The following is a 17,470-nucleotide window of genomic DNA, read 5'->3' as shown; positions in this document are numbered from 1 at the left end:
TAAAATCAGTAGGTCTAATATAGGATAGTGATTCCTGGTCCTTTTTAAAGGATTGAGCCACAAAACCATTTAATTTGTGCATAGCCTATATATAAAAGTATAAATAAAATTTTTACAGAGAAAATATATGAACATTTATTGCTTAAATACGCACTAAAACACATTAATAATATTTGATTCGATTTGATTGGTCAGATTTAATTTAACAGCTGTTTTAGTAAACAAAAACATTTAAAATAGGCCTATATGCAAAATAATAATAATAATAAAATTAAATATTAAGGTTTTCATTCAATCTCAAATAGTGGATCATTTTTATCAACATCGCCCAGCTAAAACTGCTCAATGACTATTTTGTGTAGCCTACTGTGAAAAGTGCAATAATATCTGACTTCATTTAACGTGCTATAGCATAGGAAGGAGTATATCATGGCCACAAATTAAGAATTTGTTCCCCAGACTTAATTCGTGAGCCACTCACAGCTCTGTTCTGCCCGAAGTACTCTGAGATGGCGCCACCAAGCCACACATGTCGCCCCGCCCCATCGTCCAGGGTGTACTCTGGGGCTACTCGTCTGCCGGGGCTCATGTTTATAACAGTAGCTTGGTGAAGTAGACTCATTTAGACCAATATATTCATTTGGTTTAAGCCAGGTTTCAGTCAGGCAGAGTACATCAAAATTATTTTCTGTGATCATTTAATTTACAATAACTGCTTTGGGTGCGAGTGATCTAATGTTTAGGAGCCCAAGCTTTAAAAATAGTTTTTGTTCATTTATTTTGCGTTTTTCTGGTTTAATCACGATCAGATTTTTTCTAGATCCTGCATTAAATTTATATTTTGACCTCGCTATTCGGGGAACAGACACAGTCTGTATAGATTGGACAATGCAAGTACTTCTATCATTTAAGTGAGTAGAACAAAAGTCATCATAGCAGTTATTTGAGAATTGGCTTACTAGTCAGATGGAGCGTAGCGTCCTGGAGATGTTGTCCGACAGGAGTTCCGCTCCGACTCTGCTGGGGTGCAGGCCATCAGCACGGATAAGCCTAGGACGCTCCCAGAAAAGATTCAGATTATTAACAAAGAGCAGTTTCTGTTCTTTACACCATTACAATAACCATTCGTCTAAAGCAAAAAGTCTACTGAACCTTTCGTGTCCTCGTCGATATGTGGGAAGCGGTCCTGACACGATGATCGTCGTCGCTGGTAATGTGCTGCGTACTGTCTCAATCAGGCTCCTGAAGTCCCTATTCAGTGTCTCCGTTTGCCGCAGCTTGGTGTCGTTAACCCGTTAACATCTGCTTTTAGATGAAACCATGGCCTTCAGAATGAATCTCTCTGAAGAACATGACACAAAGAAAAAGACAGTCAAGAGGTGAGAAAACTTGAAATTTTTAATGTTCAGAAACAATAAATGCATACTACAATAGTATTTTCATTCATAGTCAGATTCAGGGGCATGAATCAGATTTACCCGAACACATCGATGTGAGGAAAAACCAACCGATGGATCTTTCAGATTTCTCCAGAGAGGAAGACTCTTCTGTTGAGCCCAGGTGAGATATTATGAGTGTCATATATATTGTAGGTGAGGTGCATTATGGACATTGTCAACAGATGTCCCTGTTGCTGCTGGATGGCTTTATCTATGTGTGTATTGCTCTATTTTATTCTATAATGCATGAATGAAAAGGGCACAAGGAGCAGATTCCTTTTATTTATAGACAAAAAATACTTTAATCTTTTAACTCTCAAGACACAACAGACTCCTCAAGTGAAAGATGAACATTAAATGGAGTTTGAAAGAGTAAAGGTGTTTCTTTCAGAGCAGTGTGAGATTTTCAGAAACAGTTTGTATTACTGTTCAGTAATACTGTTTGTATTACTTTCAGTCTGTGGCAGAATGAATCTCCTGAACCCAGCTGTGTGTCCATGAAGGGCGACCGGTCAATGAGTCCTCCAATTCATTTCAGTTCGGCAGAATCATCTGCTGATTTGAGGTGTTGTTTAGTTTACAGTATGAAAAATATATATGACATTCATTAATTTACTGATGTGTATTAAGTACATTAATACATATTTACAAAAATGCAATATTTGTTTAACTACAGTCAAAAACATGAAGAACCAGAATCACATACAGCAAAGAAAAACGTGGACTCCATTTTCAAGGTTGTGTGTGTGTGTGTGTGTGTGTGTGTGTCCATGCCAACACAATAAATAACCCTCTCGGTAAGGTTTAATAAAATTCTGTGAAATCCTCTCTGTAATAGTCACATTTACTTTCCAACCAATGTAAGATAATTTGTAGGCCACTATAAAGCAGATCAATGATCACTAAAGTAGAGAAGCTGAATCCATATGTAACCTGACTGCTGCACAAAGATGAACATCAATCTAGCAAACAGCCAATCCAGTCAAACTCCCTCTTTTAACCTCAGTATCTGTAGACGCTGATGTCTGAACATTCAGTGGAAGTTATTGGTGTGATATAATTCAGTTATTTTTATTAGTATTCATGCCTTGACTCTTGTGTATTGCACCTTTGGTTCACTTTCTCTGTGACTGAATGGAGGTTTATTGTTTGAATATTTACTATGATTTCAGGAGCTTGAGCACAAAATCATTTCTGAGTTAAAAAGCTTTAAGAGACTACTGAGTCCAGATTACCCAGAATGCTCTGAAAGAGACCATTATGCTGACGAGGATCATAGCAGAGTCAGAGAGGGGCTTCTGAAGATAACACTGTTCATCCTGAGGAAGATGAACCAGACAGACCTCGCTAACACACTACAGACCAGTAAGAGCTCTGGATCAGCTAATTATAGCCTGTGTTTTTATTATGAACCTTCTGTCTTTAGTCACTAATGTTCCTGAATCTCAGGACACAATCTAATATCTAACATATCAAACCTATTGCTCTGCCAATAACAACAGTTAATTCCTTTGCTCAGAACTGATGCCTGTGCATCAACAAAAACTCAAATCCAGACTACAGGATAAATATCAGAGAATCAATGAAGGAATGTCCAATCATGGAGACTCAACACGTCTGAATGAGATCTACACAGAGCTCTACATCACAGAGGGAGGCAGTGGAGAGGTCAATAATGAACATGAGGTGAGACAGATTGAGACAGTGTCCAGGAGACCAGAGACACAGGAGACACCAATCAACTGCAATGACATATTTAAACCCTCACCTGGACAAGACAAACCCATCAGAACTGTGCTGACTAAAGGAGTCGCTGGAATTGGAAAAACAGTCTCTGTGCAGAAGTTCATTCTGGACTGGGCTGAAGGAAAAGCCAATCAGGATGTTCATTTCATATTTCCACTTCCTTTCAGGGAGCTGAATCTGATACAAAATAATCTCAGCCTCAAGCAACTTCTCAACTACCTTCACACAGAAACCAAAGAATTTAAGTCAGCAGATTATGATGACTACAAAGTCATTTCCATATTTGATGGTCTGGATGAGTGTCGACTACGTCTAGATTTCCAAAACAATCGGAGCTTGTCTGATGTGACAGAATCAGCCTCAGTGGATGTGCTGCTGACCAACCTCATCAAGGGCAATCTACTTCCTTCTGCTCTCCTCTGGATCACCTCTCGACCAGTAGCAGCCAGTCAGATCCCTCCTGAGTGTGTCCACCAGGTCACAGAGGTACGAGGATTCAACGACCCTCAGAAGGAGGAATATTTCAGGAAGAGAATAAATGATCCGAGTCTGGCTGATAGGATCGTCACACACATCCGATCATCAAGAAGTCTGTTCATCATGTGTCACATCCCAGTCTTCTGCTGGATTTCAGTCGCTGTTCTGGAGAGGATGATGGGTAAAGCAGAGAGAGCAGAGATTCCCAAGACTCTTACACAAATGTTCACACACTTCCTGATCTTTCAGACCAAACTGAAGACTCAGAAGTATGATGGGAAATATGAACTTGATTCTGATCAGGCTAGAAATTCTGTCTCTAGGAAAACTGGCTTTTGAACAGCTGGAAAAAGGGAACCTGATCTTCTATGAAGAGGACCTGAAAGAGAGCGGCATTGATGTCAGAGAAGTGTCAGTGTCCTCAGGAGTTTGTACCCAGATCTTCAGAGAGGAGTCTGGACTGCAGCTGGGGAAGGTGTACAGCTTTGTTCATCTGAGTATTCAGGAGTTCCTTGCTGCTTTATTCAAGCTGCTGTCCTTTTCTGAACAAAACACAGGACAGAGGAATGAGTTCAGATCACCAATGACCAATTTACTGAAGAGAGAAGTGGACAAGGCCTTACAGAGTGAGAACAGACACTGGGACCTTTTCCTCCGGGTCCTTCTAGGTCTCTCACTAGAGTCTAATCAGACTCTCTTACAAGGCCTCCTGAGAAAGACAGTAAGCAGCTCTCAGATCAATCAGGAAACAGCTGAATACATCAAACAGAAGATCAGGGAGAATCCCTCTCCAGAGAAATCCATCAATCTGTTCCACTGTCTGAATGAACTGAATGATCGTTCACTGGAGCAGGAGGTCCAAACATACCTGAACAGAAGAAGTGACTATCGTCTCTCTGTCTCCTGCTCAGTGGTCGGCTCTGGTGTTTGTGCTGTTGAACTCAGAAGAAGAGCTGGATGAGTTTAATCTGAGTAAATATGATTGATCAGAAGAATGTCTCCTGAGGCTGCTGCCAGTGATCAAAGCATCTAGAAAGATTGAGTGAGTATTTTACAGTGTCTTTGTTTTATTGACTTTATTTAATACAGAGTAGGCCTGTGTTTCTCTATACTGTTTCTGTATATTTCGAGGTCTTTCTTATTTGACACACTCAGCTAACATCACAGAGCGCTCTACTAATGACCTGAAGTGTTGAATCAAGTGAAGTGTGTTTAATAAGAGAGATTCATCCAAACTGTGCAAAGCTGAGGTGCCTTCAAGAACAGGGTTGTGACTCTCTGATATTACAAATACTGGATTGGGATCATCAATCACTTGATGTTGCATTCAGGTTTATTGAAATAAATGAAAATAATTCAAATTCATTCTAATAATACGTAAGTATAATGATTCAATTTCATTAAGTTGAATTATTAGAAAAAATGTTTCTTAGTAAAACTTGGGAAAAAGTCAAAGTTTTTAGTCAATGCCACTCAAGGAAGAACAGATGCATGCAACAGCCATTTATGGTGCTGCCATTTTTCTTTTTTTTTTCAGAAAAGGTTATACTGTTTAATATATATATATTGTGACGAGTCGGCTGCCTCCCCCCTGTCCATCATCACCACCCCATCCTGTATTCGCCGCCCTTCACCAGGCTCCCGACAGGAGTGGGTGTGTGAGAGAGGAGGGGCGCTGAAACAGCCAGGGCTGGCGGCGTGTGATGAGGCGCACCTGACGTGAGTAGAGCCTCATCACCGCCGCCGTTTAAACGCCGAGCGCGCCTCTCCTCGGGAGACCGGTCTCTCCTCCCGCCACAATATATATATATATATATATATATATATATATATATATATATATATATACACAGTGCCCTCCAAAACTATTGGAACAGTAAAGACAAAATTGCTCTGTTGGCTGTGGAGTGTGTGACCCTGGATCACAAAACCAGTCATACATGTCAATTTTCTTTTTCGAAATTGAGATGTATACTTAATCTAAAAGCTGAATAAATATGCTCTCCATTGATGTATGGTTTGTTATGATAGGACAATATTTGGCCGAGAGACAGGTATTTGAAAATCTGGAATCTGAGGGTGCAAAAAAATCTAAATATTGAGAAAATCGCCTTTAAAGTTGTTCAAATGAAGTTCTTAGCAATGCATATTACTAATCAAAAATTAAGTTTTGATAAATTTACAGTAGGAAATTTACAGAATATCTTCATTGAACATGATCTTTATTTAATGTCCTAATGATTTTTGGTATAAAAGAAAAATCAATTTTGACCCATACAATGTATTTTTGGCTATTGCTATAAATATACCCCAGTGACTTAAGACTGGTTTTGTGGTCCAGGGTCACATATGTGTGTTTTAGAAAGGCGGTCTGTGTTGCAAGTTCATTACACTGAATGGATGGGTGGGATATCTAAATTCACTGAGTAATCTCAGCATGATGGTTGAAGATATCCAATTGAAATTAGTAATTAAAATACTGCTCTGATTATCCTGTCTCAATGTTTTAATATTAGTAGTTGGTGTCAATGGCTCTCATGGTTCTTGAGTGCACCTTTCCTCAGCTGCAGGAAATTCCAGATTCTGGAAGAAAACTATCGAGGATGTTGCAACGGCAAAGAGCGGTTACCAGTGAGCATGTGGTGATTTCTCAATGATGGGTAAGATCCTCTTTTGGCCAGGGGATGACAACCTAAGACAGGGGGTCACCGCCACTGGGCACCTGCCCCGAAGGGAGGTGTTATATGTGAGATGGTAGTGGAGTTGAGCGGATGCTTGATAGGCCTAAAAGCATCGTTAAGGGGGGAACTGTAAGAAGTTACAGCAATCTGCCTCAAAAAATGTGAGCTCCTCCAGACCTGATCACCAGCAACCACATTCCTTGATGGCTTGTTTTTCATTGTGACAAGCGTCCACAACTTGATGCAACTATGCCAGGGGATCACACTCTGAGGAAAAGTCCCACTCTGACTTTATAAAGTCAATGGCAAAGGGCTTTCAATAACCATCTGAGACCATGTGATGACAGCCATTATTTTGAGACAGTTTCTTAATTTGTATCAGTAGCACGAGGTTGGTTGCTTTATTGGCAACAACTGTATAAAAAAAATTCATATTCAGCTTTATGATGACTTCCTGATTCAATGAGGCTGAGATGATAATGAACTAATATATCTATCATACAGTAGTTTTTACTCATGCAGGTCATAAGGCATGGCATAGGATAATTACAAGACATGGTGGTGGCTAAAAATGCTTTGGATAACAAAGGTCAAGGGAATTAAGCATTTGAGGTAAAGATGATTTTAAGAACTGCTCATATTACTTTAAATAGTAAAAATTGAGATCTGAAATAGAAACTTTGACATCTGGAACTTTGGTGAATGATGAAGGGATCTATATTGTAATGAATTTAATATTATAGTCTACACTCACCTAAAAGATTATTAGGAACACCATACTAATACTGTGTTTGACCCCCTTTCGCCTTCAGAACTGCCTTAATTCTACGTGGCATTGATTCAACAAGGTGCTGAAAGCATTCTTTAGAAATGTTGGCCCATATTGATAGGATAGCATCTTGCAGTTGATGGAGATTTGTGGGATGCACATCCGTTCCACCACATCCCAAAGATGCTCTATTGGGTTGGGATCTGGTGACTGTGGGGGCCATTTTAGTACAGTGAACTCATTGTCATGTTCAAGAAACCAATTTGAAATGATTCAAGCTTTGTGACATGGTGCATTATCCTGCTGGAAGTTGCCATCAGAGGATGGGTACATGGTGGTCATAAAGGGATGGACATGGTCAGAAACAATGCTCAGGTAGGCCGTGGCATTTAAACGATGCCCAATTGGCACTAAGGTGCCTAAAGTGTGCCAAGAAAACATCCCACACACCATTACACCACCACCACCAGCCTGCACAGTGGTAACAAGGCATGATGGATCCATGTTCTCATTCTGTTTACGCCAAATTCTGACTCTACCATCTGAATGTCTCAACAGAAATCGAGACTCATCAGACCAGGCAACATTTTTCCAGTCTTCAACCGTCCAATTTTGGTGAGCTCGTGCAAATTGTAGCCTCTTTTTCCTATTTGTAGTGGAGATGAGTGGTACCCGGTGGGGTCTTCTGCTGTTGTAGCCCATCCGCCTCAAGGTTGTGCGTGTTGTGGCTTCACAAATGCTTTGCTGCATACCTCGGTTGTAACGAGTGGTTATTTCAGTCAAAGTTGCTCTTCTATCAGCTTGAATCAGTCGGCCCATTCTCCTCTGACCTCTAGCATCAACAAGGCATTTTCGCCCACAGGACTGCCGCATACGGGATGTTTTTCCCTTTTCACACCATTCTTTGTAAACCCTAGAAATGGTTGTGCGTGAAAATCCCAGTAACTGAGCAGATTGTGAAATACTCAGACCCGGCCCGTCTGGCACCAACAACCATACCACGCTCAAAATTGTTTAAATCACCTTTCTTTCCCATTCTGACATTCAGTTTGGAGTTCAGGAGATTGTCTCGACCAGGACCACACCCCTAAATGCATTGAAGCAACTGCCATGTGATTGGTTGATTAGATAATTTCATTAATGAGAAATTGAACATGTGTTCCTAATAATCCTTTAGGTGAGTGTAAGTTAAAAGTTTGGTGAAACTGTCAAAAGATAATTTGCAGCGTAAGAGAGAGAGACTGCTGGAGTGGAGGCAGGGACGGTGCTCAGCCTCTCTTATCAGCCTGCTAAGCACGAGTAACCAAAAACAAAAGCAATAATATTAAGGCCAAACATTCCAGTGATTTTTCCTCAAAATAAAAATCCTTAATGAACAGGCTGTAACGGTGGTGGCCATACTAAGCACAAAAGCCTTTTAAAGAAATAATATATTTGTCTGTTCGGGCGCCAGCCAGGAATTTCCTGACAAGAATGTTATTTTACCCAGGATAGCAAAAAACCAACTGTTACAATATAAAAAAAAAAAAATAGATGTCAGAAAAACTATTAACAAAATAAGTTTTATTTTACAATGACCAAAAATCAAAAACACAGAAAAAACAAATGTTCAGCAATGAAGGTCAAGGTTGAAAAGAAAAGGAAAAATCCCTGTAGAAATCGTGTCACCTATGTCACGGTTTCCGATACGCAGATTCGTGTCCATGACCATTCATAAATTTTCCATAGAAAAAAAAAAAAAAAAAAAGAATAAATATGGTTAATTACTTCAAAGTTAATAACATCAACTAACAAAAAGGCACAATAACCAATAAACAACCACAGTAATACCATAAGCATATCAAAAAGTGCGTGCGTGAATGTTTTGCAAGTGCGTGCGTGAATGAATGAGTGTGTGTAATGGCGGCGCACAGGTACTGACCAAGTTTGCAATCATGAAGGGAAACTAAAGAGTGTTGTCATCAGGCACCAGGATAGGTGGATTAAGCGGCCATCACTTGTCCTCTGAACAGCTTCATTAAAAACAGATGATCTTGAAGTGCAACGCTTAAAAAGTTTAATGAAACTCCACGACGCACCAGACATCGCTCACAGGAAGCAACAGTTCGACAAGCACCGTCTTTCCATTTCCTTCGATGATCCAATCGCTCTCGTAAATGCAAACCTTACTGATGACGCCCACTTTCTCAGGTACAAACCATTTTTATATGCTCCTTCCTTCTGCCGTCAATTGAAATGCTCCACCCCAACACGCAAAGTGAAAGTAAAAAATAAAAGTAAACAAAACAATGATGTGGCATAAAGCTCCTTTTTTTTCTTAATCGCCACACTCTCCCTCCCTGGAAGAAAACAACCCACGGTTGTTTAAAAAAAACATGTATTAGAAACCTAAGAATTCTTCATCATCAGAGGGTTCTTGAAATAGCTCATACAGTTTTTTTTTTTCCAGAGACTCCAAATCTTCCGCTGTTGGAAAACACATTTTTAAGTTACAGACATGTGCTGTACGTACATCTTCTCCGGTGTCTTCCAGGGCTATTTGATAGTTCAGTGGACCCAACTGCTTCAGGATACGGTAAGGCCCTTTCCATTTTGGTGCCAACTTTGCACTAAATTGATGTTTTGCACTTGATTGGGGAAAGTTTCGCAACCAAACTCTATCTTTATATTTGAAAGTTGACTCTCTCCTCTTTTTGTTATAGTTCCTCAGTTGTCTCATCTTGGCTTTTTCACTACTTTCTTTAGCTTGCATTTGCAACTGGTGGAGGTGATGGACTACATCGTAAGAAGCAGTGTCTGGAGATAAGTTAGGGCCATGAAGCATTTTATCCATTGGTCCTTGGAGCTTTCTGCCAAGCTGGAGTTCTGCTGGAGATAGTCCAATGGTCTCTTGGGTGGCGGAATTCAGGGCGAATTGGAACTCGGGCAAGAACTGGTCCCACTTCTTGTGATTTCCGTCTACGTAGGCTGCCATCATAGTTTTGAGGGTACGATTCACTCTTTCCGTCATGTTCGTTTGTGGATGGTAGGCTGTAGTTAGTTTGGGTGTAATGCTCCAATTCTCACACAGCTCTCTGAACATAGCGGAGACAAACTGAACACCCCTGTCTGAGAGGATGAAATCCGGAACGCCCCATCGAGTCAGGATCTCTTTTCTGAAGATGGAAGCAACACTTTGTGCAGTGGCCTGACGGATGGGAAATAACTCAACCCATCGAGAATAATAATCAACAAACACTAGCAGGTATTCATTTTGATTTGAACTCCGGGGTAAGGGACCCATGATGTCGACTCCTAGCATTTGGTTTGGGTGTGTGGTGGTAATTTGCTGCAATTTTCCAGCAGGTTTTCGATTATCATTTTTCAAAGTTTGACATTTTATACAGGTTTTGACATGACGTTTCACATCAGACCACATGCCAGGCCAAAATGCTACTTCCTGGAGTCGCTTATACGTTTTGAAGATTCCTCCATGGCCACTAAGAGGACTGGAGTGATAGTGCTGCAGCAGAGTGGGCCGAAGACTACTGGGAACATACACACGGTAGTGCAACTGGTTATTTGGGAGGTATCTTTTGTGATATAATTTGTCCTCAACAACTTCGTATTGTTCTACCAGACTTGAGCTGTTTTCTGCAACTGCTTGCAATAGCTTTGTAACTTTGGTGTCTTTGTGTTGTTCCTCCCATAAAACAACATCGGACAATGGAAGCTCTGTTTCCTTGTGGCTGGTGTACAGACTGAAACTTGAAGTTGGAGAAGATCTGGATAGTGCATCTGGTGCTACATTGAGTTTCCCTTTTCTGTACTCTATGATAAAATCTAATTTCTGCAGTCGCAGAACCCAACGGATGAGACGACTGGTGGTTTTGGTGGAACCCATGACCCATTGTAGGGCGGAATGGTCTGTGACAACGGTGAAAAGTTTGTGTTCCAGGTAGTGTTGCCATTTTTCTAAAGCCCACACAACTGCCAGACATTCCTTTTCAGTTGCTGTATAATTTAATTCAGCTCCTGTTAAGGATCTGCTTGCATATGCAATCACTTCTTCCCTGCTAGTATCTTTCCGTTGGACCAGAATGGCACCCAGACCAGTGTCACTGGCGTCAGTGTAAACGGTGAAGGGGAGTGCAAGATCTGGATGGCCAAGGATGGGTGATGAGGTGAGGCAAGACTTTAATTGTTCGAATGCTTGTTGGCACTGTACTGTCCACTGAAATCGTTGTCCTTTCTTTTTCAGTGAGTTGAGGGGGTCGGCTATTCTTGAAAAATTCGGGACAAACCGATGGTACCAGCCCGCTAATCCAAGGAACCGTTGAACCTCCTTCAGGTTTTTTGGCACAGGGTAGGCATGAATGGCCTCTGTCTTACATGGGTCTGCTGAAATGCCTTGAATGCTGACAACATGTCCCAGAAAGGTGATTTCTTGCAGACAGAACTTGCTCTTCTTCAAGTTAATAGTTAGCCCAGCCGTTTCCAACCTGTGAAGAACAGCCTGAAGGTCATAGAAGTGCTGGGTGATCGAAGGTGAGTAAATGATTATATTGTCTATATAGACGAGGCATATTTTCCTTCTTAACTTCCCCAGGACGGTTTCCATAAGTCTCTGAAAAGTGGCGGGAGCATTTTTGAGACCAAAAGGCATAACATTAAACTGATAGAGCCCTGCAGGGGTGATGAAGGCAGTCTTGGCTTTGCTATCGGGGCTCATTGTCACCTGCCAATAGCCACTGTTGAGATCAAGAGTAGAAAAAATGGCAGCTCCAGAGAGTGACTCCAGGATTTCTGTAATGTTTGGGAGAGGGTAAGCATCACTTTCTGTGACCGAATTAACTTTTCTGTAATCCACACAGAATCTAAGTTTTCCATCCTTTTTAGGAACCAAGACCACTGGTGAGGCCCAGCCAGAGCGAGATGGTTCAACAATTTCTTCCTTCAGCATTTCCTCAAGTTGCTCATCCATGGCAAGTTGTTTTAGAGGAGACATGCGATATGGCTTTTGTTTAATGGGTACTTGGCAAATAGTATAAATGTGGTGTTGCAGAACATCAGTACGTCCAGTCCGGGGAGTACACACCTGAGGGTTGCTTTGCAGGATGTGAAACAACTTTTGTTTACCATCTGGAGGTAAATGAGCTTCACCCACTGCTTTTTGAATTAACATTTCTTTATCCATACTGTCAGGGTGTTGAATTAACGGTTGAGTGGATGGAGGTGGAATAGAACTTAGTAAAGACAGATTCTGTGTGATTTTCTTCTGTTGCAGGTTTCCTTGTGGTGGACTTACAATTGGCACACTGGCATTGCCTGGTTGAAAAGGATACTCTTTTCCAGGAGAAAACTTGAAAGAATATTTTTGGTCTGTGACATTAAGCTGCATTTTACTGAAGAAAATAAAATCCAACCCTAGGACTACAGCATAGGCGAGAGCTTGGGACGTCAGAACAGCAGCAGGTATAGTGAAAGTTTGGTCATGGAGTTGTATGGTGGTATTCATCCATCCTAATGGAATCTCTGCTTTTCCATTTGCCAAGTAGAGAGGTCCACGGGACCATGGATGGAGCTGAGTGGATGATGGAAACAGTTTCATGAGATTTTCATGAATAAGTGTGAAACTTGCACCAGTATCCACAATGGCTTTTCCGGTCCAGGCAGCAATACTGATGGGAACAACCAATTGCTGAGGTATTGTCATTGGTGCATTAGGGCCTGTGGGTATTGTGGTTTTCTTGATGGTAGAGGGAGGCTTCTGCATTCTTGTGGCCGTAACAGAGTTGTTCGAAGACTGCCCTCTTGTCTGAGGAGAGGAATATGGATGCTTGCTGCTGGTGAAAAAGTGTCCATCTGACTGCGAGGACTGTGGAGGTATATAGTGTGGACACTTCCCTGGTGGATGCTGTCCTCTGCATCTCCAACATTGAACTTGGACTTTCTCCACAGGTCTGTTCGGTGAGGGCCTTTGTGATGTGGTGGGATGCGTTGGACCCAGTCGACCTTCATATCGAAGCTGTTGTTCATGATCTTTTTCCAGTTGGTGTCCTAACTTAACCAACTCCTCCACAGTACCCACTCGACTACGCAATTGTCTGGCCAGGTACGGTTTAATGTTTTTCAGTATCATCTTTACAATTTCACCTTCTGTTAGATCAGCCTTCCATCTCTTACAAAGTGCTCTGTAGGAAAAAGCAAAATCTCTTATAGATTCTTTCTCACCCTGGATCTTTGTTCTAACCCGTTCAGCCAGTTTGTCCTCATAATCTTCAGATAAGAATGCAGAAAGAAAAGCAGCTTCAAACTCGCTCCATGTGGTTATGCTGGAACGTCTGACCTCCCACCAGTCACGTGCGGTTCCATGTAGGACAGTACGAAAGGTGGCCAAGATATTCACATCAGTGAGGGGATGAAGAGCTAAGAAATCCTGACACTTAGTTAGGTACAGTAGGGGGTCTGCATCATCTGATAGCCTTCCAAAAGTGGGAAAAGTTAACCTGATATGGTCACTTTTTATTACAGATGACGGTTGAAGAGTTGCAGAAGTTGAAGACTCAGATGGCAGAATTGAAGTAATGGGGGTGCTAGAAACTGATGGTGCCACTCTTTGTTCCTCAATCTGTTTTTTGAGACCTTGAAACCCGTTTTCCATCTCATTTTTTATTTCATTTACACCGGAAGAAATCTTGTCAATTTGGATGACACATTTCTCAAGTTTTGTGGTAATGTGATCGTGGGTTGGTTGAAATGCATGTTGAACAGCCTTGAGGTCCTGCTGAACTTCTGACTGAAGTTGATCCACCATGAAACGCATTTCGGACACCATGGTAGATTCCACCTTTTGCAGTTCATCTGTAATCATTTGCTTCACAGCTTTAGTCAACTTGTCTGTTTCAGATTCCTCCTGTTGTTTGGTGGTGGTCAACAGAGTGAAAACTTGACTATTGTTATCCTCCACTTTTGCAGTAAGGTCAGCGAGTTGACTTTTGTGGCGAGAAGTGACTTTCATTTCTTGGGTAAGACCATTCAAATTTTTTTCATGTCTTTTCATGAAATCAAATAGGATATCCCAGTTCCCTTGTACCTGAGCAGTAAACTGTTGAATTTCCCTTCCAGGAGTTGGTAGAACGTTTGGCAGGTCGTGTTGTGCAACTGAAGATGGAGTTTCTCCTTCGGATGATGTGCAAAGCTGCATGTTATCCATTTGGGGTGCCCAGGTGAGAGTTTGCACAGGAGTGCTGCCAGCTAGAACAGGTGAAAACCTTGGCAAAGTGGTTACAGGATGCATGGGACTGAATGGAATAGGGGTGTTATACACTGCAGAGACACCAGGTGGAGGTACTTGAGGTATCAGAGGTCGCACTGCTGGTAACCATACTGGAGTTGCAATATCTGGGGGAGACTCCCTTTCTACAAAAGTAGATGGGGAAAGAGGGGTAGCCGCCATATTTGTGTTCATGTGAGTAATTGAAGTGTTGGCAGAAAATCAGTAAATGTAAAATGTAAATTAGTAATAGTATTTGTGTCAATTTTCTCACACCACGGTTCACAGTTTTCACAAAACCCCACGAAGTAATGTTTCACAAAATACTTTTCCCCAATGCAAGTAATTATCCCCCAGTTAGAACACTTAAACACAGTTTTCCATCAAAAACAAGATCACAGGATTTGAGTCACAATCATTTTCAAAATGTTAAAGATTTTGTAGCAGGTTCACACAAAGTAAACAAAGGGTTTTTCTTTTAAGGTACACAACCCCTCAATCCAGAATTGTCTTTTAGGTTGCAATAATTCCCCAACAAAAAAAAAAAATTCACACAAATACAATGTTCATGTTCAAGTCCCTGTTCTGGCGCCACTCTGTAACGGTGGTGGCCATACTAAGCACAAAAGTATTTTAAAGAAATAATATATTTGTCTGTTCGGGCGCCAGCCAGGAATTTCCTGACAAGAATGTTATTTTACCCAGGATAGCAAAAAACCACCTGTTACAATATTTAAAAAAAAAATAGATGTCAGAAAAACTATTAACAAAATAAGTTTTACTTTACAATGACCAAAAATCAAAAACACAGAAAAAACAAATGTTCAGCAATGAAGGTCAAGGTTGAAAAGAAAAGGAAAAATCCCTGTAGAAATCGCGTCACCTATGTCACGGTTCCGATAGGCAGATTCGTGTCCATGACCATTCATTAATTTTCCATAGAAAAAAAAAAAAAAAAAAAGAATAAATATGGTTAATTACTTCAAAGTTAATAACATCAACTAACAAAAAGGCACAATAACCAATAAACAACCACAGTAATACCATAAGCATATCAAAAAGTGCGTGCGTGAATGTTTTCAAGTGCGTGCGTGAATGAATGAGTGTGTGTAATGGCGGCGCACAGGTACTGACCAAGTTTGCAATCATGAAGGGAAACTAAAGAGTGTTGTCATCAGGCACCAGGATAGGTGGATTAAGCGGCCATCACTTGTCCTCTGAACAGCTTCATTAAAAACAGATGATCTTGAAGTGCAACGCTTAAAAAGTTGAATGAAACTCCACGACGCACCAGACATCGCTCACAGGAAGCAACAGTTCGACAAGCACCGTCTTTCCATTTCCTTCGATGATCCAATCGCTCTCGTAAATGCAAACCTTACTGATGACGCCCACTTTCTCAGGTACGAACCATTTTTATATGCTCCTTCCTTCTGCCGTTAATTGAAATGCTCCACCCCAACACGCAAAGTGAAAGTAAAAAATAAAAGTAAACAAAACAATGATGTGGCATAAAGCTCCTTTTTTTTCTTAATTGCCACAAGGCAAACTAAGAGACTACGTACAAACTAGGTAAAACTGATAGGAAAATTTTAAGTTTAAATCCTTCCAATTTAACACATAAAGCAGACCTTGAATAGGAGCTGTTTCAATATTCATGTGTCTAGTACATATGCCTGTGTGAGGATGAATACTCTATATTTTGGGGAACGACTATGTTCCTGTTTTGTGTATATTGTGTCACTAACATCTGGAATGAGTGTTTTATCATTACAGATAGGTTAAGTGAAATGGCTTTACAGAAGTGGATAATTCTGAGTGAATCTAACGAAAAGAGAATGCCGAATATGGGAAAAGCTGTTAGTGGATTGGTGATCCAGCTCTGTCTTCTGTGGGTAATAACAACTTATTGTGTCCTTTATATAATGCTGATTTGAATCACTCTCTGGATTAATATGTTTAAGATGATTTGGATTTGTGAAATTGAAGATTGCCGTCAATAATGGGTTAAAATCCATGTCTAAATTCAACCGAGGGTCTAAATTTAAACAAGTTAATGCTTTGTTATTTGAATGGTTAAAGGTAAACATTTTAGACTTGACGGCAGAGAAACAGTGACACATTGGCTAAGTCACTAACCAAATTATCCAGAGAGAGAGCCCTCACACAAAGAAAGGCTGGTGGGAAAACAAAGGAGTGAATCCTGTTTAGGTAATATGGGTTAAAGTCAAAAGCAGCTATAAGGCTGTCTGTGTGTGTCCTCAAGGTCTGAATGACGCAATCGTTTGGGTTATGTATAATATAGATAAGTTGAACAAATTTGTTTTGGGGTCTGCTGGCTAACCAGTGGATGGAGAAATACAGTGACGAGTAGTGAAATGAAATATAGCAACTACAGTTAATGTTATAAACAACAAAATTGTAATTGGAGCTATGGAACTGTTTATGAACACCTGTCAAGTCAAATTAAATTAAGATAATTATTGTGAACACTGACCGGGCTTTTTGATAATGTACCCTGTTTAACAGGAACTGTGGATGTCTTTTAATTAATATTTGGCTGTTTAGATCTGAGCAATAGAATCCTACTGTTTGATAGGATTGTAAATCGTACTCGGTTACTAACATAACCTCGGTTCCCTTAGATACGGGAACGAGTACTGCGTCGCTAGACGCTATGGGAAAACTCCTTTTTCTCCTCGGACTGAAGACTTTTTCAATCACGCAGTGTGACTGCACGGCTATTGGTTCGTGCAGTAATAAAAAACAAACCAATGGCTCGTCAGCGGCGCTGCACGAGCCTATGGTGGGAAAGCCCACCAGAGCCCGCTAGAAGGGGCGGGGTCATCTGGCTATATAAGCGGGCACTTCGCCATAGGAAAACAGGCCAATTCGACTGAAGCGACGACCTGAGTCATACAGCTGCATGGCATGGCATAGTATGCAGTACTCGTTCCCGTATCTAAGGGAACCGAGGTTACGTTAGTAACCGAGTACGTTCCCTGTCGATACTTCACTCGTACTGCGTCGCTAGACGCTATGGGGAACAAATACAATCCCGCCATGCCATGAAGAGAAACGACAAACATAAACTGGCCTTGAG

General features: G+C 41.0%; 1 pseudogene across 1 annotated transcript; it reads left to right on the top strand.

The window, feature by feature from the left end:
- The first annotated feature begins 1,320 nt into the window (after positions 1–1,320).
- On the top strand, positions 1,321–4,708 carry LOC306867512 (NLR family CARD domain-containing protein 3-like; annotated as a pseudogene). The gene is made up of 5 exons: positions 1,321–1,379; positions 1,450–1,560; positions 1,897–1,981; positions 2,612–2,804; positions 2,959–4,708. The product of its transcript is annotated as an NLR family CARD domain-containing protein 3-like (transcript).
- The last annotated feature ends 12,762 nt before the right edge of the window (positions 4,709–17,470 follow it).

Source organism: Barbus barbus, assembly GCF_936440315.1.
Source record: "Barbus barbus genome assembly, chromosome: 49".
Lineage (NCBI taxonomy): Eukaryota > Metazoa > Chordata > Actinopteri > Cypriniformes > Cyprinidae > Barbus > Barbus barbus.
The sequence above is the reverse complement of the archived record's forward strand: the minus strand, read 5'-3'. Positions and strand labels throughout refer to the sequence as shown.